At 42.6% G+C, this 11216-nt stretch overlaps 1 non-coding gene across 1 annotated transcript; it reads left to right on the top strand.

Moving 5' to 3' along the window:
* The first annotated feature begins 780 nt into the window (after positions 1-780).
* Positions 781-899, top strand: LOC116536168. The gene has a single exon (XR_004262507.1). It is a non-coding gene; the product is annotated as a 5S ribosomal RNA (ribosomal RNA).
* The last annotated feature ends 10317 nt before the right edge of the window (positions 900-11216 follow it).

The raw sequence follows: 11216 nt of genomic DNA, 5'->3' as shown, positions 1-11216 counted from the left end.
CTCCCAAAGTGCTGGGATTACAGATGTGAGCCTCCGTGTCAGGCCTCTGTAGTCTCTGTTAATCTAGAATGGTCTCCTCACTTCTTTTCCCCCAAGATACTGACTTTTTGGAGACCAGGTCTGTTCCATATGGATTTGTCTGATTTTTTTTTTTTTTTTTTTTTTTTTTTTTTTGGAGACGGAGTTTCACTCTTTTTACCCAGGCTGGAGTGCAATGGCGCGATCTCGGCTCACCGCAACCTCCGCCTCCTGGGTTCAAGCAATTCTCCTGCCTCAGCCTCCTGAGTAGCTGGGACTACAGCGCGTGCCACCATGCCCAGCTAATTTTTTGTAGTTTTAGTAGAGACGGGGTTTCACCATATTGACCAGGATGGTCTCGATCTCTTGACCTTGTGATCCACCCGCCTCGGCCTCCCAAAGTGCTGGGATTACAGGCTTGAGCCACCGCGCCCGGCCGGATTTGTCTGATTTTAAGGTAACCAACTGTCGTGGTTTGCCTAGGCCTCTCCTAGTTTGAACACTGATCTTGTGAGAAACCCCTCGGTTCTGGGTAAACCAGCATGTTTTGTTTACTTATATTCATGTTTAACTTTTTCTGGCCCCTTCATTTTTTGTAAAGTTGAATTTAGGTCTAGTGGCTTGATTAGGCTCACATTAAAACATTTTTGACAGCCGAGCACGGTGGCTAACACCTATAATCCCAGCACTTTGGGAGGCGGGTGGATCACCTGAGGTCGGGAGTTGGAGATCAGCCTGACCAACATTGAGAAACCCCGTCTAGTCTACGGCCATACCACCCTGAATGCACCTGATCTCGTCTGTTCTCGGAAGCTAAGCAGGGTCGGGCCTGGTTAGTACTTGGATGGGAGACCGCCCGGGAATACCAGGTGCTGTAGGCTTTATTAAAAAATAATAATAATAAATAAATAAAATGAGAAACCCCGTCTATGCTTAAAATGCAAAATTCGCTGAGTGTGGTGGTGCATGCCTGTAATCCCAGCTATTCGGGAGGCTGAGGCAGGAGAATCGCTTAAACCTGGGAGGTGGAGATTGCAGTGAGCAGATTGTGCCATTGCACTCCAGCCTGAACAACAAGAGTGAAACTCTGTCTCAAAAAAAAAAATAAAAAAAAAAACACATTTTTGACAAGAATACTTAAGTGGTCTGTGGGCAGTGGCTCAGGCAGAGGCAGGAGGATCACTTAAACCCAGGAGTTCAAGAACAGCCTGAGTAACATAGAGAACTAAATCTTGAGAACAAAAATATGTTTTTGTGTGTTTGATAGGGTTTTATATCAGTTTTAAAAGTTTGTTTTTCAAAAACAATATCATGAAGGAAAGTTTTAAAATCTTTTTCTCCAGCCCGGGCAACATGGCAAAACCCTATCTCCACAAAAAGTAAAAAAAAATTAGCCAGGCACAATGGTACATACATGTAGTTCCAGCTACTTTTGGAGGCTGAGGCAGGAGGATTGCTTGAGCCTGGGAGGTGGAGTCTGGGTGTGAGCCATGGTTTTACCACTGTACTCCAGCCTGCATGACAGAACAAGACTCTGTCTCAAAATAATCCAAAATTTATCAATTAGCTGGACTTAGTGGTGTATGCTTGCTTGTAGTCCCAGATACTTAGGAGGCTGAGGTGGAAGGATTGGTTGAGCCCAGGAGGTTGAGGCTGCAGTGAGCTGTGATGATGCCACTGCACTACAGCCTGGGTGACAGAGAAGATCTTCTCTTGTGGGAAAAAAAAAAAACCCACAAACTTAAGTGATGGTGTGTACTTCATGTTGCATCCCATTAGGAGGTAAATTATTTCAGTTGCTCACTTGTAGTAAAGGTGATGGTTAGGTTGATGGTCCTCAGAACTTTCCATGTAATTTTATTCTTTGTAATTAATAAGAAATCTGTGGGATGTTGGCCATGCATGGTGGCTCATGCCTGTAATCCCCAGCACTCTGGGAGGCTGAGTAGGTGAATCACCTGATGTCAGGAGTTCGAGACCAGCCCAGCCAACATGGTAAAACCTCGTCTCTACTAAAAATACAAAAATTAGCCGGGCATGGTGGCACATACCTGTAATCAAGCTACTCAGGAGGCTGAGGCAGGAGAATTGCTTGAACCCAGGAGGCGGAGGTTGCAGTGAGTCGAGATTGCACCATTGTACTCCAGCCTGGGCAACAAGAGCAAAACTCCATCTCAAAAAAAAAAAAATCTATGGGATGTCGCTCTAATACCATGTGACTATCCTGTTTTCCAACAACTTCTTCCCTAAAGATGTTAGCATCCATTGATTACTGTTTCCTGACTCAGTCATTTTTTTTTTTTAATTTTTAAATTTATTTTTGGTCAGATGTGGTGGCTCACACCTGTAATTTACAGCACTTTGGGAGACTGAAGCGGGAGGATTTCTTGAGTGCAGGAGTTTGAGAACAGCCCAGGGAATATGGTGAGACCATGTCTCTACAAAAAAAAAAAAAAAATAGCTTGGCATGGTGGCACACACTTGTATTTTCAGCTCCTTGGGGGTCTGAGGTAGGAGATTTGCTTGAGCCTGAGAGGTAGAGGCTGCAGTAAGCCATGATCAGATTGTGTCACTGCACTCCAGCCTGGGTGGCAGAGCAAGACCCTGTCCCAACAACAAAGAATTATTTTCTAACTCTTTTATTGATTTTATTTTTATTTTTGTGTACCCACTGATGGTAAATCAATAGTTTAATTGGGGATTGCAAAGCCATGATTTCCTAATTCTGTCAATCAGTCTGTGTTTATTAGCTGTCACTTCTTTATTTTTTTGAGATGCAGTTTTGCTCTTATTGCTCAGGCTGGAGTGCAATGGCGTGATCTCAGCTTACTGCAACTTCTGCCTCTCAGGTTCAAACAATTACCTGCCTCCGCCTTCCAAGTAGCTGCAATTATAGGCACCTGCCACCAGGCCTGGCTAATTTTATATTTTTGGTAGAGACGAGGTTTTACAATGTTGGCCAGGCTGGTTTCGAACTCCTGACCCTAGGTGATCTGCCCACCTTGGACTCCCAAAGTGCTGGGATTACAGGCATGAGCCACCACACCCGGCCAGTTGTCACTCTTTATTTATAAAGATGAGCTTTTTGTCACCTAGAGGGTATGAACTAGAGTTCCTCCAAAAAGGCCAAATAAAGGCCTAAGTCTTTCCCCTTTGATAGCAATTTTTAGAGCAAGAAGTTAGCTTAATAATTACTTCCTAATAATTACTATGGTGACTGTATGGCAAAAGCATCTGATAACAATAACTGAAGCATATCCTGAGAATGACCCTGTATGGCAGATACACCTGAATGCGATTGGGAGTTTCCAGCTAGGGAACCTGAAGATCCATTTCTTATCTGTGAGGAACATCTGAGCTCCTGGCCTGTCTGGTGAAATGCAGGCCATAAAGGAAATTGAGGCCCTTTGTTTTGGTTTAGATGAAGGTTGCCAGGTGCAGGTTGTTAGGGAGAAGGTGTTAGGTGAAAATGCTGTATAAATTCCATGCTTTTGCAAGTGGTTGCAGTTCTGTCCATCCCATTGCCACTGGACTCTCCCTTGAATGTAAGCCCCTAGTAAAAAAAAAAAAAACAACCCCATGTCTTGTTTGCTGTCTCTGGATCTCTTCTTCGGCCTCTTGAGCCTGGTGCTGTCCACACTGTAGTTGATAGTTGTCCGGCATAATAGTGACAAAGTTATTTCCCTTTTTCTTTCTTTCTTTTTTTTCTTTTTTTTTTTTTTTAATATCGCTTGATTCAGTGATTTTCTTATTTGAGTTCCATGTTTTAAGTTCAGTTCAGTGATTTTCCTTTTGATGCTCAAATTTTCTACAGTTTGGCCAGTGGGCGTCCCTTCAGCTGACTCTCATGTCACTTAACATGCTCCATTAGTATTTGAGCACTTCCTTAGATTCTGGCACAAGATTCCCAGGGTCACTGTGCATTTTCCTTGTCCCAGTCCTGGAACCAGCCATTTCCAGTGAGCCCTAGTTCCTTTCAGTGTAGAATGGTGTTTAGAAATCAAAATCTGGGCCAGGTGCAATGACTCATGCCTGTAATCCCAGCACTTTGGGAGACTGAGGCAGGAGGACTGCTTGCATCTAGGAGTTTGAGACCAGCCTGGGCAACATAGTGAGACTTCCATGTCTACAAAAAATAAAAAATTTTCCATGCATGGTGGTGTGTGCCTGTAGTCCCAGCTACTCAGGAGGCTGAGGCAGGAGGATTACTTGGGCCTGGGAGGTTGGAGGCTGCAGAGAGCCATGATTGCACCACTGCCCTCCAGCCTAGGTGACAGCATGAGGCTCAGTCTCAAAAAAAATAATTAAAATATTGATGCCTGGGCCCCGACATTCCAATTTCATTGGTTTGGGGAGGGGCTTAGTCATCAGTCTTTTTAAAATTACTGTCCACCCTGCCCGGTGATTCTAGTATGCAGTCAAAGTTTCGAACCAGTGGTTGAGTTTTACCTGTCAGTGTGATTTCTGGACCAGCAGCTTTGGCATCACCTGGAAACTTGTTAGACATGCATACATCTGGGCTCTACCCCAACTGAATCAGAAACGCTGGGGCTAGGGCAATTTAGTTGAACATGCCTTTCAGGTGATTCCGGTGTGCATTCAAGTTTGAGAATGACTGGTTTAGAGCAATTATTCTCAGCCTTGGTTGCACATTAGAGTCACCTAGAGACCTTCAAAAACAGGTTCCTCGCTGTCATCCCTTCACATTGTGATTTAATTCATTTTGGGTGTAGCCCTAGCATCATTATTCTAAAAGCTCTCCAGATGACTCGTGTGTAGCCAAGGATGAGAATCACTTTGGATTTTTGGTCTCTAAGCTCGGTGTTTGGTGTGATGAGTAAAAGTGCACACCAGGTTATAGATAAAATGTAACTACAGTAGTCGGGTAATACATAGGCCAGATAGCTTGTCTTTCTCTTGCTACACTTCTAGACCAACCCAGGTGTTCTGAGTACTGGTTTGCAGTTCTTTGCAAAGGTTTTTTTTTTTAATTTTTAATTTTTATTTTTTTTTTTAGCTCTGTCGCCCAGGCTGGAGTGCAGTGGTACAATCTCGGCTCACTGTAACCTCTGCCTCCTGGATTCAAGCAATTCTCCTGCTTCAGCCTCCTGAGTAGCTGAGATTACAGGCATGCACCACCATGCCCGTCTAATTTTTTTGTCTGTATATTTACTAGAGACTGGGTTTTACCATGTTGGCCAGGCTGGTCTCGAAGTCCTGACCTCGTGGTCTGCTCGCCTCTGCCTCCCAAAGTGCTGGGATTACAGGCATGAGCCACCATACTTGGCCTTTGCAAAGGTTTTGTTTTTTGTTTTTTTGAGGCAGAGTTTTGCTCTTGTTGCCCAGGCTGGAGTGCAATGGCACGATTTTGGCTTACCGCAACCTCTGCCGCCTGGGTTCAAGCTATTCTCCTGCCTCAGCCTCCCGAGTAGCTGGGATTACAGGCATGTGCCACCATGCCTGGCTAATTTTTTGTATTTTTAGTAGAGATGGGGTTTCTCCATGTTGGCCAGGCTAGTGTCAAACTCCCTACCTCAGGTGATCCGCCCGCCTTGGCCTCCTAAAGTGCTGGGATTACAGATGTGAACCACTGCGCCCAGCCTTGCAAAGGTTTTTTAAATTCATTTAATGCACTTCCTATCTCATTCCTTCTGCCATTATTTTGAGGGGTGTGGTAGAAAGTGGGACTTAGGTATCATCAGTTGCTAGTAATCCTAGCACAAGATTACAAATCCTAACCCAAGCTAATAAAATTAACTCTCACACCTGTAATCCTGGCACTTTTGGAGGCCAAGGCAGGTAGATCATCTGAGGTCAGGAGTTCCAGACCAGCCTGGCCAACATGGTGAAACCCCGTCTCTACTAAAAATACAAAAAATTAGCTGGACATGGTGGCAGGTGCCTGTAATCCTAGCTACTTGGGAGGCTGAGACAGGAGAATCACTTGAACGCAGGAAGCAGAGGTTGCAGTGAGCCAGTGATTCCAATGTGCATCCAGCATTGAGAAGCACAGTATTAGGGTATTTGATAATGCCATTTGATTGTTTTTGGGCTGGGAGAAAAGAGTGATTGTCATTTGTTGAGATGTTAAGTCTTCCAACTCTTTATCTTCAAAATCAGATTGCAAATGTATAGCTTATGGAGGCATCATTGTCACTTTCCTAAGGAGTATATTTCAAAATGGCATGCCCATAAAGTGCAGTCATGAAGATCCCTTAGTACTTGCCAATTAATGTAAGTCCAAAAGGATAATTGAAATGAAATACAGCTATTATGTCTGACACTTAAAAAAATTTTTCCATCAGATGATTCTATTTCATTAATACTTGTATTTCTGTATTATGTTTCTCATTGTCTCTCTTCAAAGGAGACTATGCAGGGTGGCAGTGCCCACATGTGGCCTAGAGCCACACAATGGAGGAACATGTAAATATCCTCAACTTTAACTGTTTGGGACACTCATGATACATGGAGCGGAGAGGCCTTTGCTCTGAGGACCTACAAAAGGGATTGAAATATTTCAGGATATTGGTATTTACCATTTGCCTTTACTGATTACCTTTACACATAAACAAGCCAAGGAATATCAAAGAAGAGATGGCTATACTAAGCTGTTTAGTAGTCTGTCTCCTCCAACTAGACTGTTAGGTTTGAGAGGACAAGGGCTATATCTTCGTCACTGTTGTATGTGTAACACCTACCACAGTGTCTGAAACATGGCAGATTATTAGATAGGCGATATACCATACTGACCAAGCAGAGCAGTTTTGGAGTCAGGCTGACCTGGCCTCAATCCTGACTCTATCACTTACATGCTGTATGATCTAGGGCAAGTTACTTGACCTCTCCAATGTTCTTTTTAACACTCCTCTCCATGTAAAATAAGGATAATAGCACTTATGGAGATTGCTGTGATGAATTTAGTGAAACTATGGATATATAAAACACTTTGCCAAGTGCTTGGCACATCGCATGTATGAAATGGGTGTCATTCTTTTTTTTTTGAGATGGAATCTTGCCCTGTTGCCCAGGCTGGAGAGCGGTGGCATGATCTCGGCTCACTGCAACCTTTGCCTCCTGAGTTCAGGTGATTCTCCTTCCTCAGCCTCCCAAGTAGCTGAAATTACAGGCATGTGCCACCATGCCTGGATAATTTTGTAATGGGTGTCATTCTTAATCATCTGATTATTTGTTGATGAATAAATGGATGTCATGGCCTGCTTTCCCTTCCCATTCTTGAGATTAACTGGCAAAAATAATCAATCTGTTTTATGTAAATTTTCTTTTTTTTTTTTTTTAAGATGGAGTCTCACTCTTGTTGCCCAGGCTGGAGTGCAGTGGTGTGATCCTGGCTCACTGTAACCCCTTCCTCCCGGGTTCAAGTGATTCTCCTGCCTCAGCCTCCCCAGTAGCTGGGATTACAGGCGTGTGCCACCTGTATTTTTGTATTTGTACTAGAGACTGGGTTTTACCATATTGGCCAGGCTGGTCTGAAACTCCTGACCTCAAGTGATCCGCCCACCTCGGCTTTCCAAAGTACTGGGATTATAGGCGTGAGCCACTGCACCAGGCTTATTTCCTGTGTTTTCAATAATTAATTTTAGGCAAATCAAACCAAACACGTTGCAGAGTCCCTTCTCTGTTGGTCTGGGTGTTTCTCAGCATTTATGTTTTAGTCAAATATTACAGCTTCTAGTAAAAAGTTTAAATACAGTTTGAAGAAAAACGAAGCATAGAAAGCAGACAAGAAAGGCTATCCCTCTCATTTTGTCACCTTCATAATGTTGGTTGCTAAAAATAACCTACTTGTCAAATCGTTTTGTACTACTGTGAGAAGTGCTAATGTAAGACATGTTTTCTGAAAATAACTGTGATGAGGTGTCATGGATTAAGGGCTTTGGTACAGAAGTGATGGAGTTCCCTTCTGGGTAGAGTGGCTCAGGATCATAAATTACTTAGAATACCTGCTAGCTTGCCCTTTCAACTCCTTAAGAGGAAACCTGTTTGTAGGGTTGGGTTTTTTTTAATTAACCAATCTGTAAATGTTGTATGGGATCCTGAATTAAATCTTGAACAGCAACAACAAAAAGAACACTCCTGAAAACACTGAAGTCAAAATAAAGTCTATTGTCTAGTAACTAGTATGATGCTAATGTTAATATAATAGTTTTGTGTAGCAGAAAATGAGATGCTACCCTTGGGGAAGCTGGGTGAAGGGTTGACATGAACTTTCTGTACTATAGTTACAACTCTTGAGTAAATCTAAGATTATTTCAAAATGCAAAGTTAAAAGAAACTATAGTCTCTAGAAAACTATACTGATTGAAAGCTAATTCTAGAAAAACCAAGTTTGAGCAGGTGTTAAGGCCACATCTTGAGGGAGAGAAATTTACTCACTCAGATACCCAGATATGTGCTAGATGTTTGACTGACTGTAAGTACCACCCCTGACAAGGTGACCAGAGGAGTAGCATGTAACAATTCTTTTACAAATAAGGAACTTCTAGAAGCCTATCAAAAAATAAACAAAACTAGTTCCTTTCTTTCCGTATAAGCAAGCCTAGTTCAAAACACAGTGGCCCAACTAAAAGAGGTTCAAATATAAGTTATTTTTTGTTTTTTGGTTTGTGTTTTGAGTAGCATCTCACTCTGTTGCCCAGGCTGGGGTGCAGTGTTGTGATTATAGCTCATTGTAGCGTCGGTCTCTTGGGCTCAAGTGATCCTTTTGTTTCAGCCTCCTGAGTAGCTGGGACTACAGGCACGTGCCAACATGCCTGACTAATTTTTTATTTTTAGTAGAGACAAAGTCTCACTATGTTGCCCAAGCTGGAAATGTAGGTTTTCTTAATCTCCCATCTTAGATTTATTTGGTAGGCTTGGAGTTGGGAAGAAATTTCTCACTGTAGTGCCAAACCTGAAATGGTAATTGTGTTTGAACAAGTTCCCTGAACGTAAGGGGGCTGGGAGAGGAAGAGGAATGATCCAGGCCATTTTTTGTTAATACATAATAGCTGTACATATTTTTTCGGATACATATGATGTTTTGATATATGCATACAATATTTAATGATCAGATCAGGGTAATTGACATATTTGTCACCTCAAACATTTTTTCTTTGTTGGGAATGTTTGAACTCTTCTAGCTTTTTTGAAATATACAGTAAATTATTGTTAGCTATAGTCACCCAATTGTGCTATAGGACATTAGAACTTATTCCTTCCATTATAACTATATGTTTGTATTCCTTAACCAACCTTTCTTTAGCTGTGCCCTGCCACCCTTCCCAGCCTCTGGTATCTATCATTCTATTCTCTACCTCCATGAGATCAACTTTGTTAGTGCCCACATATGAGTGAGAGCATGTGATATTTGTCTTTGTGTGCCTAGCTTATTTCATTTAACATAATGATCTCTAGTTCCATCCACGTTGCTCCAAATGACAGGGCACTAGCCCCCTTAGTGTTCAGTTCTCCTTTAGTCCCTGAATCACATTATCAGTGGAGTTAATGCCTGTGTTAGCTAAAAAGCTGGTGTCTTAGTAACCTCGTGTAATCAGCATGACAATTCTCTAAAAAAAGGACAAATGTATATTAAGAATGTGTTGGAGTAGGGGGTATGGAATGTAAAAGAACTGTGGCATTCTTTATTCTTTTAAGTTCTTTAGATGAGTACTCTTATATATTTGCTTTACATAGTTAGGATCAGCATGTGTATCTGCTCTTTCATGTTTTGCTGTTTTCACTTACTTAACATTATTTCACATTCTGCTTTCCACCTGCAGACTGCACATAATTGCCATCTTTAATGGCTGTGTAACAATCTATTGTATCGAATAGCATGCCAGTTGTTAGGACTGGGCTTATTTTTCTGAGCAGATCTAAAGGCCTGCTGTCTCTTAGCACCAGAGGTCTATTTTAGTTCCTGGAAGTGGCGACTAGCATGAGTGTGGGATCGTGTGGGATTCTTGAGTCGTCAGTGCACAGCACAGCCTGAGTGCTTTGCTAACATTACTCTCCCACCACCCAACAGCAGAGCCACCTCAGGCTCCTTGGACCTGAGCCTGGCACTTACCAGGCACAGGGGTAGAAGTACATGCCCCCTGAGCTGATATTATCTACATGCCAATAGCAGAAAGCATCTGCCACTTTTTCCTGCCTGGGTTAACAATGCCACCTTGTTTCCCACAGAGCTTGACATGAGAAAAAAGGCAAGGGGAATGGGAGAATATTTTATTACAGCTGAAGGAATAAGGCACAGGTCAGGGGTGCCACAGCTATAGTTCTTTTAGTTGCAGCTATAAAAATGCAGTGGGATGAGGGAATGGTTTCAATTTTGGAAAGTTGGGTGACAGTTCTCATTCTCTATACTCCTTCCTATCAGAAATTTAAGTTTTGGTCTTCCAATAAAGGGTTTATAGGGCTGAGTAACAAAGCAGTGAGTCTAGGCTTGACCCTTAACTCAGCCATAGACATCTTATCATTAAGACTACTGGTTGAAAGGATTCTCTTGAGAAGAGAGATGTTATGTTCAGTGCACTTACTACATCTTGTCAGTAGCAACTGCCTTGAAAATGATTGATTTGAAGAGGTTATTGAGAGGAAAGAGTGATATTCAAAACACAGCTGGGGCTGGGCACAGACAGCAGCTCACACCTGTAGTCTCAGCACTTTGGGAGGCCAAGGTGGGAGGATTGCTTAAGCCTAGGAATTTGAGGTTGCAGTGAGCTATGATTGTGCCACAGTGCTACAGCCTTGGCGATAGAGCAAGACTCTGCCACTAAAACAAAAATAAAAACACAACTGATAAGGCCCAAACACCGAACACTTGAATCTCTGGGGGATTTATAACTAGTTTAGCTACTATTGGTTTCCATGCTCCAACCCTGAATTACCATTGTTTTTTCTTAATCTTTGCTGTGGGCTGAATGTATGACCCATTTCCTACAGAAATCATAGACTGCTCAACAGCCCTGCTGACAGAGTACTTCCGGCAGGTAGACATTAACACATGAATGACGAATGCGGACTGGAGTGCAGGAGTTGAAAACCATTCAGAGCAGAAGGACCTGTCTACTATTCATAGTGAATTCTCTAGTCAGAATGCTTAGGTCTGTCCTGAAAGATAAGACAGAAACATCTTCAGGGCCATATAAGTGAATGATAGGCCAGGGTCATTCATAAATTGCAAGTGCCTCTGA

This window comes from Sapajus apella, unplaced genomic scaffold, assembly GCF_009761245.1.
Source record: "Sapajus apella isolate SASKATOON/1434 unplaced genomic scaffold, GSC_monkey_1.0 scaffold98, whole genome shotgun sequence".
In the NCBI taxonomy this organism is placed as follows: domain Eukaryota; kingdom Metazoa; phylum Chordata; class Mammalia; order Primates; family Cebidae; genus Sapajus; species Sapajus apella.
The sequence above is the reverse complement of the archived record's forward strand: the minus strand, read 5'-3'. Positions and strand labels throughout refer to the sequence as shown.